General features: G+C 43.7%; 1 protein-coding gene across 29 annotated transcripts in view; it reads left to right on the top strand.

Moving 5' to 3' along the window:
- Window positions 1-15547, top strand: part of CADPS2 (calcium dependent secretion activator 2) — a 522314-nt gene that overhangs the window by 411997 nt on the left and 94770 nt on the right. The window lies entirely within an intron of this gene.

Here is a 15547-nt window from a genome sequence, read left to right on the forward strand (position 1 = left end):
GGAACTGCCAAAACTCTGGAGTCCAGGTCAGCACAGATGCAAGCGACTTTATCTGCAAAATGGCAAGCAAACTGATCACAATGGGCTGTAGATGATTCCTCCCCCATTACCTGGAGGGATGTGTGCAGCAATGTTTTTGCCACATGAAGCAGCTCTGTTTGTCTGCACTGAGCAGATGCAATGGAGGCGGAGAAAAAACATTTCTTCAGCACCCCCACCGCCACGGAGTAGTCCCTAAAATGGGCTCTAGCCTGTGTTCGGTCGGATTCAGCACAACTCTTTCTCCAGCGATGTTCTAGCCGTCGTCCAAGTTGTTTCATCACCCTAAGCCCCGAGGAAAACCAAGGGACCGAACAGGCCCCACCAAGCCGGAGAGGGCGTTTAGGAGCAACCGTGTCAACAGCCCAGGCTGTCTCTCCATTCCAGAGATCAGCCAGGGCCTCGACAGGGTCACCAGCTCTGGTCACTGGAAACTCCCCGAGGGCCATCTGGAATCCAAGCGGATCCATAAGCCTCCAGGGGCGGACCATCCTAATCTGTCCACCACCCCTGCAGAGGGCAGATGGAGCAGTCAAACTAAATCCCACCAGATGATGATCTATCCATGACAAGGGAGTTATCTCAAACTCCCCCACCTCCAGATCATTTATTCGCGGTCGGCAAAAACCAGATCCAGAGTGTGTCCTGCCATGTGGGTAGGGCCCGATACCAGCTGAGACAGGCCCATGGTTGCCACGGAGGCCATGACATAACGTTGTTGTACTCACTCCACTCCAATTCAAATGAGCAGTAAGACAGCAGAATTGCAGAAAGTAGACAAACACAATGCCATGTTACAAGTTTGTTTCTGTCACATGAAACTAGGAGCACATGGGGGAATGATGGGTCAGGGACAGTCACACATGTCCTGTAACATGTAGTTGCACATGTTAAGATAAAAAACCAACATAGGAGGATAGCATCAGTAGATCAAATACAAATTTAAAAAGATGCAAAATTATATTTATTGGAAAACCACAATGTGTTCTGGAAAGTACTCTGACTAGAATCTCTTTGTTTAAAGAATAAAACTTGCTTTTTGGACAATTATTCCACTAATTCCCAGATACATTCCCCATGAAAATAGGGCGGGGGGGGGGGGAATGGCCAGGGAATGAGTCTCAAAGTAAGTGATAGGCAGGGACAACTTCTCCTGCCCACCACTTCTCCCCTGCAAATGTCCCACTTCCATTCTGAATGTTAGCAGCAAACACAGAACTGGGAATCCAAAATTTAATGCTGCCAGATTCTGAGTGTGTGCTAAAAAATGTGCACCTTGGCATTAAATTCCTTTACATCTATGAAGTCTGAGTGCATGCTAGCTGAATCAGTGCTGAAAGCTTTTATTGGAAGCTTGTTGATCTGGATCAAGATCCGTTGAGATCCATAAGAATGGGCAATGTGCCTCCGCAGGACCCTTGCGGTAGAATGCCACAGCTTGTTGAGGCAACTGAGCCCCACCCCCTCACCTACAGAGTGCTATTTGAAGGCAGGCCGGGTGCCACATTCTTCAGTTCTTTTCTGACACCATTGTGTTCAGTCCTCGGGCTGTTGCTCCTCATTGGTAAAGTTCTTCCTTGGAGTTATTTTTTAAAATACGAAATAAGATATAACGGACTATTTATTGGGTTTTTTACTTGAAACGGCTTCCAGACTTCGCTGGTGTCTTCAACTTTCGAACAGACTTTGACTATCCTTAAAATGTCTGAGGAAAAGCAGAGCTTCAAGAGATGCCTGGGGCTGTAATGCCAAGCTTCCCTCAAAGGAACTGCATGGCCTAAGTTTGATCTGCCTAGGAGAGAAGCACAAAGTCTCCTCTTGCAAGATATGCTTATCTTTTCCCAAGCAGACCAGAAAAAATCGGGCTTTGTGGCTTCATGACACCATTTATGATGAGGTGTTAAGCCCTTCGACATCAGGGGAACCCCATCCTTTGGCCTCATCATTGACTTCAAGGAACTAAGCTGCCTCCTTCGAGACCACAACCATTGACGTCAACCTCGACATTGGCATCCTTCCAGATCATGAAGATTTCTTTGAAATCTATTCCCGCTTCGACACTGGAGCGTTCAAAGTAAAAAATGAGACAGTTGGGATTGGACGATCTCTCTATTTCTTCACGACCAAAAAAAATCCACAGTGCACTTGACAAAGAAAAAGACACTGTCCCACTCCGGCCTGCAGACTTTGCCTTCGAAATTCTCGACCTCTGAAATCGGGGTTGACAAACATTGCCCAGCATCGAGAACCTCAACCTCGAAGGGGAAGGCTCAATCATCGGATAAGCAGAGGGTCCTTGATGTCGATTGCACATCACCGCCGAAATTGTCGACATCGAGAACCGACTCTCTGTCTCCAGGTCCCACTCCAATAGACTCTTTGGCTCCATCAACACCGCTGGATCGACATCAAAAGACCACATCAGTGTCAATCCGAATTCCATCTACTCCAAGAGCACAAGTTCCACTTTCTACTTTAAACACGCCAGTGCTCTCAACATCGAGGTTGGTGACTCCATGATGCCAAGCCCCAATACAGACTTTCAATGTTGACAAGGATGACCTACCACTGCTCACACCTTGCTTTCTATACTCAACTCCAACTCCATCACTCCTTCAACATCCACATTTAAAGGTTTTCCTCCATGCTCTTCGGAGGTTGGAACTCCTAGGGAATCAGTTCCAGCACAGCCATTAGTCCACCGCACTCCGACAATGGGTGCGCTGACTGCTGCCCATTTAGCGGACGCCTCACCGTGGCATTCATGTGGCTTCGCATATTCATCAGCTGTGGTGGGCAACACTGGCTTCGGTTCCTTTGGGGACCAGATCACCCAGTTTCCCTTATGATTTCCAAAAAGACCAACACTGGAAATCATCACAGGCTAAACCTTATCTGCTCCTAAAGATGGATGTGACTCCAGTTACAACCATACCAATGTTAGCTGGAGGTCATGCTTTGGTCTTAGCATCGTAGCCTGCTATAAAGACTGTTTCAGTACAACACAGACAGCTGCATGGCCACCTATCAAAGATTTAAAAGATGAAGCTGTACAGACTGTTTCCAGAAGCCTAGAGGTAGGGACACAAACACTGGCTGTTCCTGCTTTACAAGAAAAGACTACTATCGAGACACAAACATATGTACCACATTCACCATCTCACTCGCCTTCAGATCACCATGGCTCTTCCAACTTTGAGTCTGATCCAGATGACCCAGAAAACAGGGCAGATCCTCCAGTTGATGTACCTCCAACCAACCAAATCTCTCCCATTGAGGAGATGAAAACGTACCACCATCACATTAGGGAAAAGGCTAAAGCACTAGGACTCGACTTCAAATCTGAACTGGCCACTATAGATGACCCTGTCAATAATTTTATGACTAAGTCTGAATCAACTCAACCTGTGGCTCTGCAAGTTCTCCCAGTCATTTTAAGGGCTGCACAGTGTGCGTGGGAAGTAATCCATACTTTGACCTCCACTTCTAAGCGACTGGAGAGCTTATATCAGATTCAAGGGATAGACAATGAATACCTTCTGAAACATCCTGCTCCCAATTCCCTAGTTACTGACTGCACCACTTCATCTTCTTCTAAGTCTGGTCGGTGGCATACTATGCCTGCAGACAAAGAGGGGAGGAAAATGGATATTCTGGGAAGAAAGATTTATTCCACCTCATACCTATCCGTCAAGATAGCAAACTATTCAGTGTGCACAGCAAAATACACTCGTGGCTCATGGGAAGACCTACAAAAGTATTATTTTTTATATTATTATTTCTTGTTTACACAGTCAGACAGGTGTTATTGACTGGTTTGTTTTATCCAGACATCGAGTCCTTCCCAAGGACCTGGGATGCCAGAATTTTATTGTCAATATTGTTGCTGTTATAGATATCGTCGCAGAATATAGGCTGTTCCCAGTAAAGCTGCTTTTTGTAATTGGCTGATGGTGATTTCTGTGGCCCCTATGGTGTTGAGGTGCTCTTCAAGGTATTTTGGAACTGCACCCAGGGCGCCAATTACCACTGGGATTATTTTGGTCTTCTTTTGCCACAGCCTTTCAATTTCAATTTGTAGATCTTTGTATTTGGTGATTTTTTCTATTTCTTTTTCTTCTATTTCTTCTTCTATTTTCTTCTATTCTGCTATCCCCTGGTATTGCTATGTCGATTATTTTGACTTGTTTTTCTTTCTTCTCGACTACAGTGATATCTGGTGTATTGTGTGGCAGATGTTTGTCTGTTTGTAGTCGGAAGTCCCATAATATTTTTACATCTTCATTTTCTTCAACTTTTTCAATTTTATGGTCCCACCAATTCTTGGCTACAGGTAGCTTGTATTTTTTGCAGATGTTCCAGTGTATCATCCCTGCTACCTTGTCATGCCTTTGTTTGTAGTCAGTCTGTGCGATCTTCTTACAACAGCTGATCAGGTGGTCCACGGTTTCATCTGCTTCTTTACAAAGGCGGCACTTGCTGTTTGTTGTGGATTTTTCTACTTTTGCTCTGATTGCATTTGTTCTTAGTGCCTGTTCTTGTGCAGCCAGTATTAAACCCTCTGTTTCTTTCTTCAAGTTGCCATTCTTAAGCCATTGCCAGGTCTTGGTGATGTCTGATTTTCCACTTATATTGTGTAAATATTGACCATGCAGGGGCTTATTTCTCCATTTTTCTGCTCGGTTCTTGACTTGTTCTTTCTTGTAGGCCTGTTTTGTTTCATTGGTGTTGAATAGTTTCGCGTTCTTGACCATTTGAAGTGCATCTTCTTCACTGTCCCTTATATATTCTTCAAGGCTTCTTTTCTCCTCCTCTACTGTTTGATGGACTTGCAGCATTCCTCTTCCACCTGAGCTGCGAGGGAGGTAGAGCCTATCTACATCACTGCGGGGGTGCAGAGCATGATTGATGGTCATGATTTTCCTGGTCTTACGATCTAGCGTCTCTAGCTCTGCCTGGGTCCAGTCTATTATTCCTGCAGTGTATCTGATAACAGGTATAGCCCAGGTGTTTATGGCTTGTATGATGTTCCCGCCATTGAGTTTGGACTTGAGGATTTTTCTGACTCTCCTGATGTATTCACTTCCAATTTTTCTTTTAACTTCAGTGTGTGCGATGTTATCAGCCTGGAGAATGCCCAAGTATTTGTAAGGTTCTTTCTCTTCCAGGTTCTTGATGTTGCTTCCATTGGGCAGTTCTATTCCTTCTGTTTTTGTTATTTTTTCTCTGTTCATTATTAATGCAGCACAATTGGCTAGTCCAAACTCCATTGCTATATCACTACTGAATATACAGACAGTGTTTATCAGTGATTCGATTTCTGACTGGGACTTTCCATACAACTTCAGATCGTCCATGTACAGCAGATGGTTGATTTGACTGGATGTTTTAGATGTTTGGTATCCGAGGCCTGTTTTGTTTAGTATTTGTGAAAGTGGGGTCATGGCGGTTACAAACCATAGAGGAGATAGTGAGTCCCCTTGGAAAATGCCTCTTCTAATGCTAACTTGTCCAAGTGCCTCGCCATTGATTGTTAACTGTGTACTCCACATGCTCATTGCTTTTTAAATAAATATCTGAATGTTTTTGCTGACACCAGTTGTTTCTAAACATTTTAGTATCCATGTGTGAGGCAATGAATCGAAGGCTTTCTTGTAGTCAATCCATGCAACACTTAGATTTGTTCTTCTTCTCTTGCAGTTTTCTAAAATCATTTTGTCAATCAGCAGCTGGTTTTTTGTGCCTCTGGTGTTCGGGCAATTTCCTTTCTGTTCAACTGGAAGCTGTTTGTTAGTTAATAAGTGCTGCATTATTATTATTATTATTATTATTATTATTATTATTATTATTATTATTTCGATTTCTATACCGCCCTTCCAAAAATGGCTCAGGGCGATTTACAAAGAGAAATAACAAACAAATAAGATTGAACCCTGTCCCCAAAGGGCTCACATTCTAAAAAGAAACATAAGACACACACCAGCAACAGTCACTGGAAGTACTGTGCTGGGCTTGGATAGGGCCAGTTACTCTCCCCCTGCTAAATAAAGAGAATCACCATGGTAAAATGCCCTGGAGATCCTCTCCCCGGAAGAATTTAAAAAACACTTCCAATAACATTAGATAAATCAGCAGCACTTACATGCCAGCAATTAAGCACGGCCAAGCACCTTGCTGAGTCCAAATCGCACTCCTTGGAAGCCTCAATCTCCCTACAGAGACATGCCTGGCTTCACTCCACCAACCTGCAGGGCGATATTAGAGAGGTAATTGAGGGCTTGCCTTTCGATGGTAAGGGCCTTTTCAGCGAGGACACCAATCCAAGATGGAGAAAATGAAAATATATAAGTTTACTGCAAAGACTTTCACCACATCAGCATCTACCTCTTCCTATGGCTCCAAACAAAAGTCCACATTCAGACAACAGGACTTTAGGAAACAATACCAACCTTATCAAGAATGCCCTTTTCATGGCAAGGGAAAATCTAATCAATCCCAATGTACGAAACAGACTGAGCCTCAGAAACACCTTTGAGGTTCAAGTCCACCCACTGTCACATCTGCACTCCTCTCCCTCCCTACCCCGGGATTTACAGGGATAAGATTCACTCAACCCTCCCAAGTGTTATTGGAAGAAGTGAAGGAGCTATTAACTAAAGGGGCTATTGCTCTGGTACAGTGGGTGCACAGACAGAAGGGTTTTTACTCCTGTTACTTCCTGATCCCAAAGAGGAATGGTGGCATACGGCCCATCATGGATCTACACCACCTGAACAAATTTGTCCATATGCAAAAATTTCGTATGATAGCGTTACAAGAGATCCTACCACTTTTATATCAAGAGAACTGGCTTGTGACTCTGGATCTCAAAGACGCATATTTCCACATTGGCATCAGGACTAGACACAGAAAATATCTCAGATTCATAGTAGGAAATCAAGTGTACCAGTATACAGTCTTGCCCAAAGGGTAGGACCACCCTGCCTACCTGTGGACCCAGGGTATATCGGTCTATCCATACCTGGATGACTGGCTCCTGACTTCGAAAGACAGAGAAGAGTTAGGTTCTCAGACAAAGTACATTTTATCTCTTCTCCAAGACTTGGGGATCCAAGTCAATTGAAAAAAATCCAAACTGGGGCCAGTTTGTGTTATCAACTACACTGGGGCAGTCCTAGGCACGGAAGCCAGGAAGGCTTACTTACCTCAGGAATGCTTCCAGTGCATCTGGCACCTGGTTCTCCATTTCCAGCAGCATCCATCTTAACCAGCCTGACTCATTCAAAGACTCCTACAACGTATGGCATCCTGCAACACAGTGGTGCAATATGCCCAGTTAAAGATGCACAAGTTACAACTTTGGTTTCTGTTGGTCTTCCACCTAAATGTGAATCGTAAAGGCATACATCTAGTGCTCTCAGATCAAATTCTACGCTCACTTACCTGGTAGTCAACGGGCAGAAATCTGCTGAAAGGGGTTCCTTTTCAATTAATGACTCCTATCTGGTTAACAACGGACACCTCTCTGCTAGCCTGGGGAGCCCACTGCAGAACACATCAGATTCAGGGCAAGTGGACCCTTCAACAAACACAATTACATATCAGTTTCCTGGAGCTACTGGCTGTCTTCAAAGCAATTAAAGCCTTCCTACCACTTCTACAAGGGAACGTTGTACAAGTGAAGTTAGACGGTACCACTGCCCTGGCCTACATCAACCATTGGGGAGGGACATTTTGAACTTGGTGTTTCAATAGCTACTACTGCACCCTCCTCCTCTTGGGAGCTCGCTAAGCACCCATTCTTATGGATCTCAACAGATCTTGATCCAGATAAACAGGCTGTTCACTTGTAACTTATGATCTAGTAGAGATCCGTCAACATCCATAAGACCCTCTCAGACCACCTCTCTGCAGTAGTACTACATTATGTGCGTACTGAGTGTGCATGCTATTCTCCTTCGATGATGAACTCACCTGATTCCGGATTATCGTCCTCCACAGTGGTTGTCCAAAAACTAAAGAACATGGTGCTCGGCCCGCCTTTAAATAGCCACACTGTAGGCGTGGGGGCAGGGCTTGGTTGCCTCGACAAGCTGTGGCATTATACTGCAAGGGCACTGCAAGGGTTCTGCACAGGCACATCACCCATTCTTATGGATGTTGGTGGATCTCTTACAGATCATAGGTTACAGGTCAGCAACCTGTTTTTCTTGTAATTTCTTGATATTGCAGTACACCACTGCCTTTTCCATTATTAAAAGCCAATAAATGAGTTCCATCAACTTTATTGCTCTAAACAGTCTGGGAGGCATCTGAAATTTGATAATATTATGTTGTGATAGAATACAGTGGTCCCTCGACTTAAAACTACTCGACATAAGTATTTTTCGAGTTACAAACGGCAGTTTTAGATCCGGTTTTAGATGCGGTTTTTTCGACTTACAAATTTTTAGATGGGGTTTCCTCGACTTACAAATTTTTAGATGGGGTTTCCTCGACTTACAAATTTTACATGCGGTTTCCTTGACTTGCCTGACTGTTTACTGCCTGTTTATTCTTGAAAAGAAATGTTCCTGTGCAGTTTGCAAGCCTTACTGGGGGTCTGGGTCTTTTTTCTAGGCTCCGGAACGCATTAATCCATTCCCAATGCATTCCTATGGGAAACCGCTTTTCGACTTACGAATTTTTCGACTTACAAATGTGCATTCGGAACGGATTAATTTCGTAAGTAGAGGGACCACTGTATTGACAAATGAGGAATGTTATCAAAAGATTTGTAGAACAGAGCTTTAACTAATCTGAATTTATGAAACAGTCAGGGCTTGATTTTGAGCATTTTGCAGTTAAATAATGACTATAATGATTTAATTCCAAATGTCTAACCCTTGGAAGTGCTGCTAAGAAATAACTGCTATATATTTAAAAGATAATGTTTGCTAAGAATGTCATTGATATTTATATAGATCTTCATGTCTTGGAACTTGCTGATTCTTCCTATAAGTTAAATCAGGGCTGCACAACTTTGGCCCTCCAGCTGCTGTTAAACTACAGCTCCCATCATCCTCAGCCACAGTGGCCAGTAGTCTGGGATGATGGGAGCTATAGGCCAACATCTTCAAGAGGGCCAAAGCTGTCCAGCCCTGCATTAAACTGTGGACTGAAATCTAGATGGCCCAAAGGAATAGCTTGTGATCAAGCTGTAATCAGCAAAGAGATACACATATTTTGTTGAATAGTGCCTATACCATTAAATGTGTTATTTTTTTTTCAAAATCACATTTTGAGGATTTCTTTGGGATTATATATACCATGCAAATTGTGTTTAGATTTGTGTGTGTGTGTGTGTTTATACTGTACACACACATCCCGTTCATTTCCAGCAATTAGCTACAATATAGCTTCTCTGTTGGCATTTTCCTTCACATACAATAGTTTTTCCCCCCTCTGTGTGTAGTTAGAAACAGTAAATGTGTGCTGTTAGAAACAGTAAATCCATCATTACATAGTCTCAGGGACATCATTACTTTGTTTTCAGTTGTTTTTGCTGGCCCTCCTCTTTAATGGTACATTTGGGGCATTGAGCATTAAGGTCGAGGAGGTATTAAGAGAGCAAAATGCTGTGTGTAGTATTCAGTGTTCTGCTTGATTGGTCCCTTGAGAGGTTAACACAGAGGACATCTTGGCTAGACATGAAAAGCACACTGAATAATGTTTGGAGCTGTCTTCATAGTGGAAGGAGGAGGGAGCTCGAACAATGTGTTGGGGAAGAGCATACAATTAGCCAGGACAGAAGTTCTCTCTATAACATACACATTTATTTCCATTCACTGTTCATTTCTACAGTTCTAAACAAACCCTTAGTATTAGGTCTGACACTTGTTTTGAATTATCAGGGATGTGAGTGGTCATATAAGGCAAGGATTTTCATTGGATTAAAAACGTCAACAAATTTCAAGTTAGGAGAAGTGGGGAAAGGAGTGTTGACTATAATTTGTATTTCTCAACAGAGCAGTAGGAATAACTCACTTGCTCACAGAATAGTGGCCAGTGTGGGGAGAAGACCACTGGAGCTCAAGTGAGTTCCCCCTAAAGCACTGGACAGAATATAGTTATGAGGAATATTCTTAGTAGCCTATACTTACTAGATACCATTACATAAAATGGAGTATTTGGGGAGGTAGAGTCTGCTTGGGACCTGTGAGTTAAGCAGAACCTGGACTTGGCTACATAGGATATTTAGTTTGCAGATGTCTTTTTCTGTCAAATTATCTTCTTTTCCCCAGTGTATCCTCTAGGGCTGATGATGAGCAAACACCTGTTACCATTACCTGGGACCTCCCCGAAAGACATGAGTAGAGCTATTAAATAAGGATGTGCACAAAATGGTTCAGCACCGCCTTTAGGAAGTGCTGAACCAGCTCCAGCGCCCACAGCCAAGCCAGTTCATCAGGGCAGGGAGCAATTCCCTTAAGAAGCAGATAAAAAGGTCCTTATCTGCTCTGCTGCCACCCTGCTGCTTTTCAAGGCACAGTGCTTATTCTAGCAAAGGCCATGTGCGGTGTCGGCACGCACATGGCCGCCGCGCATGCGCAGCAGTCAGTTGCGTGGTCAGCAACACCGTGCTGACCACTACCACACATGCGTAGCAGCCATGTGTGTGCCAACACCACACGCACAGGCTGCAGGGAAAAGCGCCGCAACCACACGCAGTCTTGCTAGAGTGAGCACCATGCCCCAAAAAGCGGCGGAGCAGGTAAGGACCTGCTTACCTGGTTCTTAAGGGAACTGCTCCCTGCCCCACCCACACCTGCACGAGCCGTTCATGCACATCCTTACTGTTCGAGAATGGTTCCACAGACACATCACAAGCAACTTGTACAATGGCATCAAGCACATAGAAAGATCTAGTAGACTACAGTTTTCCCTATGAATCTCTAGGCAGAAATTATAAGACAAAAGTGCTGCTTCAGAACCAGACTGGAAAATAGTTCAGGAGGATGGGATGTCAGTGTGTTCCTACACAGCGTTCTTTGGGTTAAAGACAAGGTGATAGTTGGATAGGGAATCTGGATCCTGGTCTGGTTTTTATATTTTAGCAGAGTTGGAGCAGAGTTGGAGCAGAGTAGGTCACCCTGACTACCTCAAACGATGCTAAGAAGTTTGGTCAGTAAATTGTGTACATCTCCTCCTCCTAGCTAGATTTCTTCTCTTATGTGTTAATCAACTTTGCAATACTTACAATTCAAACAATTTCCTTTGGTGGTCTTTTGAGAGGGTTGCTAGAACTATTTAATCCACCATTGTTGGTATGAGATAGTTGACAGTTCCTTTGGGAGAACAGGAAGAGACCATAAAAAAACTTTGAGTTGTATTTATCATTCATGTAAATGTCAAGAACTTCTTTAAAGGGTCAGGCAAGTGCTAGTACTGAGTGTTGCAAATAAATTATGCACGGTTTCCACAAACAATTGTAGTATTGTCAATGTTAAACCCCCCTTTCCCCAAGGGGATTTGACTCACACAGCCAAAAGTATCAGATGACGAATTTCTGCTTAGCAGCACTGTTAGGAACATATTATTCCTTTGTGTTGCCACAGCTTTCCTTTCTGTATGTGGATTAGTTCATTATTTCACAAAATATTTGCCTATTCTCTGAGTATTCTTGTGCAGTTCCCAACTGAAAAAGCAAATTAATACAGTACTGTTACTCTGTATCACAGAAGAGACATTGAATTCCATGTTTCTGAGAATTTTAATGAGTGATGGCTATTATACCTATTAACAGGAATGGCCAATGCAGGTGCCGCAGGGGATGGCAAGAAGCACCTTAAAGCACAAATTAAAAGGTACTTACCTCCACTCTGGCTGCAGCTGCAAACTACTGCCCAGCACTCCCTGTGGTGGCGGATCGACTCTGCCACTCACCTGGCTTCCGCAGAGCCCATCTCTCACCAGTGGCCAGGTGAGTGGCAGAGCCGTTCCACCACCGCAGGGAGTACCGGGCAGCGCGCTCTGCTTGGAGTAGTTTGCAGCTGCAGCCAGAGCAGAGATAAACACCTATGAATTTGTGCTTAAAGGTGCCTCGCCACCCTGCCCCCACTGGCGGCACTCACACCGGCTGCTCCTGCCTCTTAAGGTAATAGGTGAAAACCCTATTTGACTGTATGATTAAACCAGTTTAAATGGCTAACACAGGGTGAATGTGAATATTATTTTATTGGCAGCATTTGAGAGGAAATAATTTCTTCTGGGTCCTTTTTGTTCGGAGTCCTATTAAGCAAGCAATCATTTAAAAACTCTGAAAATCAAACAATATGAACATGTTGACCCAGTGTTTAGAGGTTGTAAGGGTTTAGATGGGCCAAAACAAGCTCAGGCTGAATCCCTCCAAGACAGAGGAACTCTTGTTTAGTTCTCGATCTGTCCAGGTTCCGGTTTTGAGTGTCTCCCTTGATGGGGTCGCATTCCTCTTGAAAGAGCAGGCTCACAATTTGAGGGTCATCCTGGAATCATAGCTCCTGCTGAACAGCAGGTGGAAGCCGCAGCCAGGGGACCCTTTGCCCAGCTTCGTCTGGTGCTCCAATTGCAGCCTTACCTCAATGGGCAGGCCCTGGCAACCGTGACTCGTGCCCTTGTCACCTCTCGGTTGGACTATTGCAATGTGCTCTACCTGGGGTTGCCTTTGAAGAAGACTCAGAAGCTTCAGCTGGCCCAAAATGCCATGGCCCGGCTGCTTATGGGCAGCAGAAAATATGACCATGTTTCACCTTTGTTGCGGTCACTGCACTGGTTGCCAGTTTGCTTCCAGGTCCAATTCAAAGTGCTGGTTATCACCTATAAAAACCCTTCAGGGTTTGGCACCTGTGTACCTTCAGGACTGCCTCTCCCGTCCAACTTCAACCCGCCCTGTGAGGTCATCTCAGGTGGGCCTTTTCAGAGTTCCGAGCCCAGGGGAGGTACATGGGGCCCGGGCTCGTGTGAGGGCCTTCTCCGTTGCAGCCCTCTCCTTATGGAACACCCTGCCTCCTGAGATTCGTAATGCCACCTCCCTTCTGTCCTTAAAGAAGTTTTTGAAAACTTATTTATTTTACCAGGCTTTTAGTTTGTGTGTGCGTGTGCATTTCCCCTTTTTTCTCTTTTCATTGTTTTAGTTTATGTAAATCGCCTCGAGTCTATGGAAGTCAGGCGGTCAATAAATTTGCTAAATTAAATAAATAAATAAAAATGATTGCTTTTATTGTGCTTTTATATGGTGAGCTATAATTTATCACCACATAGTTAACCATATAGAAATGTGAGATTTGGAGAGGAAATGTTTGACATATTTTGCCTTTGTTCTCATGTACAATGTTTTTGTCTCCTAGGATGTATACAACATAAGAGCCAAATTTCAAGCATGAGCTGCAATGAAATTTAACACTGTAAAGGCATTTTATCAGCAGTTTATGCTGCTAAACATACAAATATTTTTCTACTTGGTATTAGAGGGGAGTGTCCCTTGGGTTTATACACCCTTACACATACAGTTCTCCCTGAGTGGAAAGTAACACATAACCGCACATGATATCTGGTTCATCTGCATCCACGATCTCCTTGAACTTGCATTGAAAGAGGAGTACAAATAGTGAGTTCAGGGAGATCTCAGATACAGTTGAATCTGATATTGCATCAGGTCGTATGTTACCTCCTTTTGCAAGGATGCACAAGAGTCCAAGGTTTGCACTTGCCTTATACCTGACAGAAAAATGTTCATGCAATCAAAGTAATAGATACGTATTTGGGACATGGAAGTAACTTTGTGTCAGTTAATATGACTAGAAATAGCAGTATTGGTATTGATTGTGCCATCGAGTCTGTATCGACTCCTGACGACCACAGAGATATGTGGTTTTTTTAGTAGAATACAGGAGGGGTTTACAGTTGAGATGATGCCTTTCAGCCCCTTCCTATATTGCTGCTGCCTGATATAGGAGTTTCCCATAGTCTGGGAAACATACCAGTGGGGATTCGAACTGACAGCCTCTTGCTCCCTAGGCAAGTTGCTTCCCTGCTGCACCATTAGGTGGTTCTCAAAATAGCAGTAGTGGAATATAATTTAAATAACATAATTGCTCTTACATTTCTAGTAGTGATTCCTCTCTTTCAGGATCATAACAATAACAGGAGAAGCCAACTGTAATATTAAAATCAATAGAAAAATGTGAAGAAAACTAGTGAAAGAAATCTGGTTTTGGTTTGCCAAATCTGATTTTGGAAATAGTTTTTTAAGATCCTCTCCCACATGATGTTCTCTCTCTCTCTCTCTCTCTCTCTCTCTCTCTCTCTCTCTCTCTCTCACACACACACACACACACACACACACACACACTCACTTCTTTACATAGTCCTACTGGATTGGGATGGGGAGAGTCTTTTCCAATACAGTTTTTATCAGAGGCCAAATTTACAGCTGTATTACTATTATTGTATCTAGTAGAGCTGTCAAAGAGATACTGGCCAGTATTTTCCACCCACTGATCTATAGACACTGCAAATCCATAGCCAGTATTAACTAGGGCATGGTCTGACCTGCTGAGTTCAGTGAGCTCAACCATCAAAACCTGGAAATAGAAGAAAAGGAAACCATGAGCCATACCTCTGTTGAGATGGTATCCAGGGTTCTCTTGCATTTTCCTCAGACTTTTCCTCCAAAATATATTTTTCTACAGACCTGGAAGCTGCAATAGGTTGTTTTCTAGCCTGATCTCTGTAGGCCTTTTAGGGGTAGGCCAAGTATGGTGGACAGACAGACATACTCTCTGTTCAGTCTGAAGTGATTGCAGACCATGGTTTGGGCTGCAGTCCAAATTCAGACCGGTCTGCTTCAGCTGAACTGTGAAGCAGTCCAGCCACTTAGTGGCGTGGCTCCATCACCCACCTGGCCTCCGCTCGAAGGCCAGGTGAGTGACGGAACTGCACCACCATGCACAGGCTGCTAGGGGGAGCACTGTTGCAGCAGGAAGCTGCCTGGGGCAGTGGTGACGCTGGTAAGGACCGGCAGCTTTACTTTCATCTCAAACCGCCAGACTGGTTTGCAATTTGGCCAAACAGGTTCACCGACTGCAGACCGGTCTGAATTCTGACCATGGCCTAAACCAAGTCTGTGTATACCCCATGTTAAGTTTCATCTCTTTTTCATAACAGCAACTAAAGCTGGGCTGTCCAACTAAAGAGATCACTTATACACTCATATTTTTCATTCATAGAAAAACTGTATTTTTCTTGAAGTCATGGGCCTCTCATAGAAAGAGACTACTGGATAAGGTAAAGGTATTATGTAAAGACTAATTCTGAGTCCTGTAATTCCAAGAATGCACTACCGTTCAACCTTCCTATGCAGAGTCATTTCTTTATCTCCAATATGCTTTCAGGGTTCAAATTATTTATTTATTTATTATTTTTATACTTATATCCCACTCTTCCTCCGAGGAGCTCAGAGCGGTGTACATGGTTATTTTTATCCTCACAA

Source organism: Hemicordylus capensis, chromosome 5, assembly GCF_027244095.1.
Source record: "Hemicordylus capensis ecotype Gifberg chromosome 5, rHemCap1.1.pri, whole genome shotgun sequence".
Taxonomy (NCBI): domain Eukaryota; kingdom Metazoa; phylum Chordata; class Lepidosauria; order Squamata; family Cordylidae; genus Hemicordylus; species Hemicordylus capensis.